The sequence below is a fragment of the Pinus tabuliformis genome, chromosome 6 (genome assembly GCF_031772625.1).
Source record: "Pinus tabuliformis cultivar Carrire ecotype Pingquan chromosome 6, CPIR1, whole genome shotgun sequence".
NCBI lineage: Eukaryota > Viridiplantae > Streptophyta > Pinopsida > Pinales > Pinaceae > Pinus > Pinus tabuliformis.
In genome coordinates, this window is record NC_142292.1 from 676,780,809 (window position 1) to 676,791,766 (window position 10,958).

The 10,958-nt window shown below is 38.1% G+C and overlaps 1 long non-coding RNA gene across 2 annotated transcripts; it reads right to left on the reverse strand.

Annotated features, from left to right (window-relative positions):
• Positions 1 to 579: 579 nt before the first annotated feature.
• Positions 580 to 10,572, reverse strand: LOC149260451 (uncharacterized). Of its 2 annotated transcripts, none has more exons than XR_016258296.1 (4): positions 10,366 to 10,572; positions 10,151 to 10,258; positions 8,913 to 8,978; positions 580 to 837 (listed from the first exon to the last, which is right to left on the reverse strand). It is a non-coding gene; the product is annotated as an uncharacterized LOC149260451 (long non-coding RNA). The 2 variants fall into 2 exon arrangements; XR_016258295.1 differs by having other exon boundaries at positions 8,913 to 8,987.
• Positions 10,573 to 10,958: the final 386 nt, after the last annotated feature.

Below are 10,958 nucleotides of genomic sequence, written 5' to 3' on the forward strand. Positions count from 1 at the left end.
CACTATTTTCAAGAGGGAAATATACTGTATACATAAAGAATACCTATTAAGAACTCAACTCGCTACAATTTCAACGGACAACACAGCTTGAGTTCTTCTACCTCCATGCATGTGGAGCTGTTGCCAAATGGCAAGCTGGAAAACTTGCCAAGATGATGGCCCAAGTTCAAAGAAAGCTCACAGTTCTGTGTGTCCTGTTTTGACCCTGTTTTGACCAGGAGGTACTATCTGAGTTTGTGCTGTGCTAAAGTGGCGCACATGATATCTTAGTAGATGAAACCAAGTATAAATACCATGTAACTTCCACCTAGTAGATGTTAGTATGGCTTGTTTTGACCTAATGTGGAGGTATTATGTGAGTTTGTGTTGTACTAAAGTGGAATTGATGTGAATGATATCTTTGCATAATAGATGTTAATATGGCTTGCTTTGCCTTAATGTGGATGTACTATCTCAGTTTGTGCTCTGCTAGCCAAGAACAAGTACTAGGGGAGGGATTCCTATTCTTGTGCAGGGACCAGTAGTTGATATAATACTGGTCCCACCAAACCACCAGTGATTAAGACTTTTGAAACCAAATTTTAAACAGAAATAAATAACATTATGTATAAATAAGTTTTAAATTATGTCCAAAAATCACCCATACATTGACTGGGCCCACAACTGTCCATAAATAGTATTTTACTACTTAATATTGCAAAACATATTGACCCAAGTAGAAAACAGCTAGAGCCATAAAGGCTTCCAAACTGGTCTATTCCAGAAGTACAAAACAGCAGTCACTTCAACCCCCACTCATGAGAACTCCAACTTTGCATCCCAAATAAATATGCCTACCTGCACATAACAAAAGGAATGTATGTCAGCCATAACTGCTGTGTTGTTCAACAACTAAGCACCCTATGTTCAATAAATGACACCCAACCCAATAACAATTAAATCCAATTTGTTCAATAAATGACACCCAACCCAATAACAATTAAATCCACTTTGTTCAATAAATGACACCCAGACCCAATAACTGCAATAAATGACACCCAACTCATTCTATTTCTTATTAAAACAAATCAAAGCACATGGATCAACAAATAAACAATTCCCAACCATTAGATCACAGCAAATTAAATCCATACCACACATTCAAAATGAAGCCATTGCAATCCATGTGCATCCATGTCCACCAATTAAAATCAAGTCCCCAAAACTATAAAAGAAGTCCACCCACTGTTGAAGTTGCATCTTATGCTTTCAAACTATTCAGCAAACTTGAAGACAACATCACAAAACAGTGGCCAATATATTCAAGTTAGTTATATGAATTACAACTCATTCTTCTTACAGTTCTGTTTTCATTTATCAGATTTTTCTTACATTACAGTTCTGTTTTCATTGTTTTCATTTATCAGATTTCTTACATTACAGTTCTGTCCATTCATTTATCAGATTTCTTACATTACAGTTCTGTCCATAGGGTGGTGACAGTTAACCTATACAGTTACAATTAACCTTTTTTATACAGAGTTTATGTATGTGTTCTAGCTTATACAGTTAACCTATTGAATACAATGGGAAACTTCTAAACATCTAAACATCGTTTCTCCTAGTTTCTTCAATGGGAAACTTCTAAACATCGTTTCTCGTCCTGTTGTCGTTCCCGATAACCCTTTATACACGGTAGGGTCTCCGCAACGAAAGCCCCGTTGTGTCCATGTTGATTGGACCAACTTAACAAAAGCAATATGAAACAATACACTGTACAGTAAGCTCAACTTTCACACTTCTAAAATAGATCATTTCTTCTAGGATTACAAACAAATTAGTGCAGTAAGCTATCAAACATCTTGCTCAGAAAGACAGCGAATCAAATAAGAGGACAAGATGCTATTAGATTTTAAGTCTGCTTAATAAAACAGGTGTTTTTAAGTTTAAAAATACTTGGGCTACATTAGTAATCCAGCTCGCTATTAAGCCATAGCTGCAAAACTCAAAACTTTAAAGGTGCCAATTTCAGAAATACTAGTTTAAGTTCTCCTGGCGTAAGAATTATTATTTCACACTTGGTCATGTTATGAATATATATTAGAATTGCAAAGATTTTGGAACTGCAACAAAAGTGGTATACCAGAAAAAAACAGATACTGAAGAAACCCCGTGAACTTACATAATTATGAGAGAAAATTTCACAAATATATCAAAATATAATGAAAAGTGAGACCTCTCAGCCGAATTTTAAGTTCAGTTACATTTTACAAAGGTCGCGCTTAAGTGGTATACCAGGAAAAACAGATACTAAAGAAACCCGTGAACTTACATGATTATGAGAGAAAATTTCACAAATATATCAAAATATAATGAAAAGTGAGACCTCTCAGCCGAATTTTAAGTTCAGTCACATTTTACAAAGGTCGCGCTTATTTTTGCTCATGCAACAAGCACATGGAACAAACTAAATAGGATTTTAGTGAACTATCGGTGAAGTAATATGAGGAGATGCAAGCCATTTGTTTCAAAAAGCCTAAGGACAAATTAATTGAAAGAAGAGACAGAGTAACTGTAAAGGAAACAATCAAAACAGGGCACTGAATCCAAATTTCCAGTAAGCATGGTAAACACCAATAAAATACTAAGCACTGAAGCAATAATTTCAACTCTTTTGAACTTATGTAAAGATAGAGAAAAAGACTCATTTAGACATTACATGAAAAACTAAAATCAAACTCACAAATTCCATATCAGTCAAGTGGGAAGCATTTCTAAGTTTTTGTAACCAGATATGCGAAGCAGAGGAAGACATGTCCCAATAATGTAAATAAAAGCACAAGTTTACCTCCATCGTAAAAATCTTGTTTTGACACCACAGATGAGAAAACATCTTATCTACCTAAATTTTTGTAGTCAGATATGCTAAGCAGAGAAAGAAAGTCCCAATAATGTAAATAAAAGCACAAGTTCACCACCATGGTAAAAACTTGTTCTGACATCACAGATGAGAAAATATCTTAATCTCAAGATCTACCTAGTGTTGTAAGTTACAAATGGTATGAATTCTTTCAAAATGGTATTCATGTGTGTAAGTCTTTTGTTAGCCTTGAAAATTTAAGAATGCTATCTATTTATGTTTAATTTTATTTTTAAAACTGTAATAATTTGTTGACCTTATTTGTTGACCTTATTTGTTGCTTACCTTACAGGAATTGAAGGTTAGCTTACAGGAATTATTCGATCATCAGCTTCATAGGGATAATTTTTGCAGAAGTAATAAAGCATAATTTAACATATATTCTAATGTCTAAATGCATGCAATAATTTTACAGGTTGTTGCATCTATGGCAAAAGGAAGTTACTCTGCTCGTACAAGGAGAAGTGGCAGGAGAGTGACAAGGGGTGCGCAGCTGCGATGCACATCGTCTGATGATGACAGGCCAGCTGATGTCGATGCCAGCAATGCACCAGGGAACATTGTTGAAGATGACCATGTGACAACTGCTGATGTTAACACACCATCAGCCACAGAACCACCATCAACAACAGTCCAAGGAGCAAGCTCAACTAAAAAAATCAGTGCTATAAGAGGATGGACAAAAGAACAAATGTTAGTTGCAATTGACGACATAGAGTTTAATGGATACTCAGTTCGGGCATCTGCAAAAAAACATGGTATTCCTCCCTCATCAATACATTATTGGATAAATGGACTGACTCATACAAAACGTAGAGGGCCTCTTACAGTTATGACTGAGGATGAGGAGGCCGAGGTGGTTGAGTGGTGTAAAGAGATGGCCCAACTGGGACATGGGCTAGAGTTGATACAACTCAAATCAACAGTTGCTCAAATCTGTCAAGGGAGGCCAAACCCATTCAAAGATGGGTTTCCTGGTAAATCATGGTGGTTTGGGTTTAAAAAAAGGCATCCAGAACTTGTATTGCGTACTGCTGAGGGCCTTGACAGAGACAGAGCATTAAATTTGCGCCCTGCAGTTGTGCAAAAATTCTATGACACACTTTCTAGTGCTTATGATAAACATTCTTATGGAGCAGACCATATATGGAACTGTGATGAAACAGGTTTACAGGCAGGGAGGAATTGTGGCATGCGGGTAATTGCCAAGAGAGGGAGCCGAAATGTGCCAAAGATTTTGCCCAAGAGCAGGGAGTGGATAACTATTTTATGTTGTGTTAATGCAATTGGTACTTCAATCCCAGGATTTTATCTATTCAAAGGTAAAAATCAACTGAAAAACTATATACAGAACTGCGAACCAGGTGCATGCATGGCTGCACATCCCCATGCATGGATGACTAAAGAACTGTTTCTAAGTTGGCTTTTTCACTTTGCTGCATCGGTACCAGGTGGCGTCTCGCCTAATAACAGACACCTTTTGATATTAGATGGCCATGGGAGCCACATGGCTGTACAAACAATTGAGGAAGCAAACAATTTAGGCATCGACCTATTGACATTGCCAGCTCATACCACTCATAGACTGCAACCCCTTGATGTTAGTGTGTTTGGCCCTTTCAAGAACTATTTCAGGTCGGAGCGTGCTGCATGGATGGCAAAGAATCCAGGGGTTGAGGTGAAAAGGTTTGAGCTAGCAGAGCTTGCAAGTAAAGCTTTTAAAAGGGCTTTGACACCATCAAATATCAAGGCTGGCTTTAGGAGGACAGGAATCTGGCCACTGAACTATGATGCTCTCATGCATGATACTGGTTGTAGCCAAGCGTTTCATGTGGATGGTCAGGAAGAAGGGAATGCCCAAACAGGTGTTGAAGTGCAAGAAGTAGATGACCAAGATGATGTTGTTGCAGCTGGTAATATGATTTCCTTGTCTCAAGGACACTTATATGCTGAAGATGATGAAACTGTATGTGAAACACAATATAACAATGAACAAATTCGCAGTAACATGGAGATTGTTCCACCAACTCAAGAACATGAAATTCCTGTTGTTGATATTGTTAATGTTATTGCTGAACATGCAGTTGACAATGACCAATTGACATTGCCAAGCCAAGTAACCCCACCTTCATGGCTAGCAGAAGCAGTGTGGAAAAAGTCGGGAAAAAATCGGGATTAAATCCCGATTTTTCGATTTTTTTGGCTGGCCGATTAAATCGGCCGATTTTTTGCCGATTTTTTCCCAGTCGAAAAAATCGGGATTAAATCGAAAAAGTCGGGATTAAATCGGGACTTTTTCCAAAAAATCGTGGTATTTTTTTAATGATTTTTTTTTTGTTTGAAAAAATCGGGATTTTATTGAAAAAGTCCGGATTTTTTTAAAAATGAATATTTTTGTATTTTTTTAATTTTGCCGACTTTTTGCCGACTTTTTCGAAAAACTCCCGACTTTAACGACTTTTTCAACTTTTGGACCCTTGCCGATTTAATCCCGACTTCGACTTTTTCCACATTGAGCAGAAGCAATGATCAATATGAATGCACATAGTGTCTCAGCAACCAATGAAGAAAGCATGAACATGCCCTCACAACCAGCAGAATTGAACAGTGAAATTGTTCATTTTTTTGTGGACAATATATCAATGGAAGAAGATGAAGGACATAATGAGGCATCAAATGAAGATAATGATATAGTTCAATCAGTTCCAATAGAAACTGGAAGGGAAGTACCAAGCAATGACATGCAGGTGGGAGGGGTGGAGAAGACACTTGGACGATTCCTAAAGCTACCAGTACAGAGAGTATCAATGAAAAAAAAGCAAGGTGCACCAGGTAGTCTTCGTCTGGGCCGAAGCTCACAGTTACTCACCTCAGAGGACTATATAAACCTGTTAGTTGAGTCTGAAAAAAAGAAATTTGAAATGCAAGAATTAAAACAGAAAAAGAAGGATCTAGTCAAGGAGAAGAAGGCAGCAAGGATTGTTGCAGCACAACATCGAGCAGATGAAAAGATTGAAAGAGATAAAGCAAGGCAAATTAAGGACCAACAAAAGCAAATGGCAAGACAGGAAAAGGAAAAACGAAAGGCACAACAAATGCTTGAAAAGGAACAAGGGATGATCAATATGGTTGACAATGATACAAGAATAGCTAATGAAACCAGAATTATTTCAAACTCATTGGACTCCATTGCAGATAATACACCATTATTCCAAGATCTCATAAACATTCAAGTGCCTCACTATACCACTGAGGGTTTACCCACTTGCCTTATTCCTACCAAAGTTGGTGCCAATTCTATGTATGCTCATTACACACCTCCACTTAATGCAGGGACCAGTAGTGCAAATGTGAGGTATGGGTACTCAATACCTCCATGGTTGGAAGCTGCAAATTGGAGTCAATCATATGGCAGCAATCAACCATTTCCTAATCAACCCTTGACAGGTAGGCCAACCTACTTGGCTCAAGAAGGTAACTCGGGGAGTTTTGGCACTCAAGATTCTCAAGGCCATAAAGAATAGGGGTGTCATATGTTTTTGTTTGTAACCACATTATGATGTGGATTTTGGATGGATTGTGTCTTTTTCTTGTCACAAAAACATTCTGGCTTACAACCTAGGTTGTTTTATTGCTTTGAAACACTAACAACATTATGGTGCTATGCATTCACTACATTGAAAAGCCAACAGCAGCTTGGTTGGTTGTAAAGCAGTTTTATTTGCGAGTTAAGCACAAATGATATCAGTCCACAAAAGACGCTACAATGATAACTTAGATACTTATTCCCCTTTTGAAATTGTTATGTCAATTCATATTATGTCTTGGGGCATCTTTTTCCACTGCAAAGATGAACAATATTTCACAAAATAAATCACTTAATACTTCACCATTAGCTTCAAAATGATGCTCCCAACACTGATAAGTGATTTCTTATGGATATTAAACCTTAGCAAATTGATTTCTTCTTACTAAAACAAGTACACCAGATCTCGAAAAGCATATTTCAGATATCAGAAAACATATACCAGACCTTAGATAAACACTTGGAAAGTCACCAACAGAAAAACATATGACTTTATTAGTCTCTTATGGTCAATGTGCAGTGGTCTTGGGCTTATTATTATTGTCTTATGGTATTTATGCAGTCACCGTAGCAATATGCTTTAGATCTAATTATTCATTGCAGTCAACAAGTATCATAGAAAGCAGGCCACTGTAAGCAGTTTTTCAACTTTGAAAGAATAACCTAGATCTAAGTAAGCTTACCTACAAGCACATACTTCTGTAAAATATCCTAACTCTCAAACACATCCATCTTCTATTGAATATAGAAAGAAGTTAATACACAACAATAGCTCAAAACCAAAACTGAACTAAACTTAAAGCCTACACAACATATGTACTCCACAAAGATCATAAAGAGTTACAATTGGAACTACTGGACTCTTTGAAGTCATTTTCTTCATTTTTGAAGTAATTATTATTTAAATTTGTTGAAGAAAACCTGAAACACTGAGATAATAAGACACAGAGCTGCAAATAAATTCTCAACCATAAATAAGTAAATAAATCCAACAAATCTGATTTTAATATAATCAAATATGTAGTCATATATAGTTCTAAAATAATTGAGCTAAGTATTGTTCCAAGGAAACGAACAAAATGCATGTGATAGACAAAATTGAATGGCATAGGCAAACATGGGAGATAGTCTTTAGGAACCTAACCCAAACTACTGCAAGCACTATATCGGTATTCATCAGATTAGTCCCATGGAAGTGAGAAGCTAACACAATGCTTGAATAAGAGTACTCATTGTAATCAATTCAATGGGAATCGGAGCCATATGTGTGAAATAGTTATAGGTATAAATGTATTACAGCTTCTACTAATATGGAGTTTAAGCTTAGTCAATTATATATGGTACATCAATTGATACCGTGTAAGTGATTAGACTATACGCTTCATATTCCATATCCTTACATTGAGCTTATATCAGTAATATGTAAGAGTTATGATATCACTGTAATCAAGCTATACTAATACAGGAACAAGAGCTTATCGTAATTAAGGCATGTAGATTATGTGAACACTGTCCATAAGGTTATGCATTGTGATTACTAGTAACCAATACAGAGAAACAAGTTATCATAATATATGAATAATACGTAAGCTGCTTACACCATAGGCTCTAGTATCCTTCAAGAAGCAAACCAACATTCCGAAGGACAGAGACAATCTGAAGATGGTCTGAGACATTAGCTTAGAAGGACTGAGGAAGCTAGATCTTTGGAATGAAACACTAGACCTTGAATCCTTACAATACCTGCTTAGGAAGGAATCCGCATACCTTCTTATCTGTATAACTCCCTTCAAACCCTCAGAACAAGACTAGACGCAGTAGAACCCTAGAAACAGCTTAGCCACCTTAAGACAGTCTAACAAACTTCCTACAAGCAAACAACCTTACATCTCATAGAAGGATTTAGAACACCACCGGCTTAGGAGTCTTACAATTCATGAAGTATGCCTAAATTATATGGAATGGTACAGAAGCTCGAAAGGCAGTTGAAACATTCTCTGTTCATGCTCCAATATTGAAAGGCAGCCTATAATATGCCAGGGACCTGAAGCCTCACAATCTCCTGGTGGATAAGCGAAGAGGTGTAGTAAAAATAGCATATCTTGGCCTCGGAAGAGCATTTACAATTCCTATTAAGAAATATACACATGAGAATCCAAAACCCTAAACCCTTCAACAAAGCAGCTAATAAATTATACCTTCAACAAAACCAAAGGGCTACTACTTAAAGCTGCCATACAAAACCAAAGGGCGGCTACAATAGAGATGGGAATAGAGACTTATAAAGCACTTAAATTCAATACGCAAGGTAAAACCTGTCTCCAAATTTAACAAAACTTCCAATAAGCGAGGTGAGGTGTTGAGAAACACACGGTGAGAGGTGTTGAAAAACACTTCAGAAAATGGCTGGTAGGATAAAAATCCTACCGGATAGAAGCCATCAGTCCAGAGCTCGCCACACATTCGGCGGACCTTCTCCAGTGCTCGCCGGACCTGCCACAGCTACAACAATTGGAAAAAATTAACAAATGAGCAAATGCAGAAGAAAAAAACCCAAAAAACCACACAAATACCACCGAAATATGCAATTACCTGTAAATTGATACTGGCTCCTCCCCAAACAGCAAATAGCACGAATTAAACAACCACCCAGGAAACCCTAAACCACCGGCGGTCCAGACTAAACAGCAATTCGCACAGCAATTGGTGGGCAAATAGCGCGAATTAAACAACCACCCAGGAAACCCTAAACCACCGGCGGTCCAGACTGAACAGCAATTGGCGGACATGAGCTCAACCATGGCGGACATCATGCACAGGTAATGGAGCCCTCCCGTGCCATCATCGGCGGAGGGCTTCGAACAAACACCGGACCCGAACAGAAAACCCACAGTCGGAGCATACATCGCGGTGTAAAGGCGGAAATGAGCGGATCCATGGTCGTTAAATAAACCCTAAACCCTTGACACGCATGTTAACAGGTGGCTCGTTAAGTTGGCGATGTGTCGTACGAGTCCACGTGCCGTCCACGTGCTTGTCCGCCAGGTGGAGGGGAGGGCGCACAGGTAATGGCGTCCCTCCCCTAAGTGACTTTCAGATAATAGATGTTAATGATATCCTTGTGAATGAAGCCAAGAATAAGTCCTCAATAACTTCCACAAAGAGATACACCTCAACGTCGGCATGGTAGCTCAACTATGCAAAAGATAGGGTAGTGGATGAAGCTGTGCAAAAGACGACAATACTACTTCGTAGTAATCAGGGGGCAGAAAGTTGGCAACACGGGAGGAGCGGCGCACTTAGTCAGGAATCCTCTCCAGCTTCGTTGTTGGCGGCTTAACATTCCTTTTGTAACAAACGCACATCACAACAAAATGCCTCAAACGCCCAAAAAACCCAAGAAGAGCATAACATCCGCTGAACTTCAAAACAAACGCACATCACAACAAAATGCCTCAAATGCCCAAAAAACCCAAGAAGAGCATAACATCCGCTGAACTTCAAAACAAACGTGAGGGGTTGTCTTGTTTGCCGAATTCCACATCTCATAAAAGCTGTTGGAGAACGCTACGAGATTCAACTCCTGGATTCACCCATTCTTTCATAACACTTAAAACAAAACAACACAAATGCAAGCAAATCCCAAATGCCTGATGATTACTAACCTCCATCCGCTTCTTGTTCTCTTCCAGTCGTTGCTTGGGAACTTCCTCGTAAACGTTCGCACTGTTCTCTGTTCTCTGTTTGCACTGTTCTTTGAACCCATCGCTGCCCTGCAAACAACTGCAACACCTTTTACTAAGATGTTTGTCCATCATATAAACAAATTCAAGAAAAACTGCAACTATATCATCAGTTCCGAAAGGATTAGCATGCAAACCTCTAAAACTGAATGCGCATTTGGGAATTTCATGACAGGATTCCAGGGATTCTCGAAGGCATGGAAAAAGAAAACAGAGGTATTTATTTATTTTTTAGGATATCCTGGTTCACGGACTTGCAGCGCTTTGTTGCTAGTACGTGTGCAGTTATCGACGTGGAGTAATATTGTGTCAATACATTTAAAACGGCAGTCAACACACATTGTGTGAATGTACTTTTTCGAGAGACATTGTGGCCCTAGAAGAGTTAGATATAAATTTGTAATACTTTGTAATAAGTGATGTGTGGTTTATAGGTGAGGCTTAGGTGTTAGATATTAATTTGTAATAAGTGATGTGTGGTTTATAGGTGAGGCTTAGGTGGCAGAATTTTATTGAGTATAGTGTCTTGTTATGATCTTAGTTTATTGTTTATTGAGTACAGTGTTTTGTTATGATTTTAGTTCAAGGTGTAGACTTTCTTTATCCATGAGTCTAGGCTCTTACTAAATCATAATAATTCCATGAGTTTCCACTCTTGCTAAATCATAAGAATTTGGTATATCTGGCTTGCAGGATGTCGGATATACTCTTGGTGTTAAATCATAAGAAT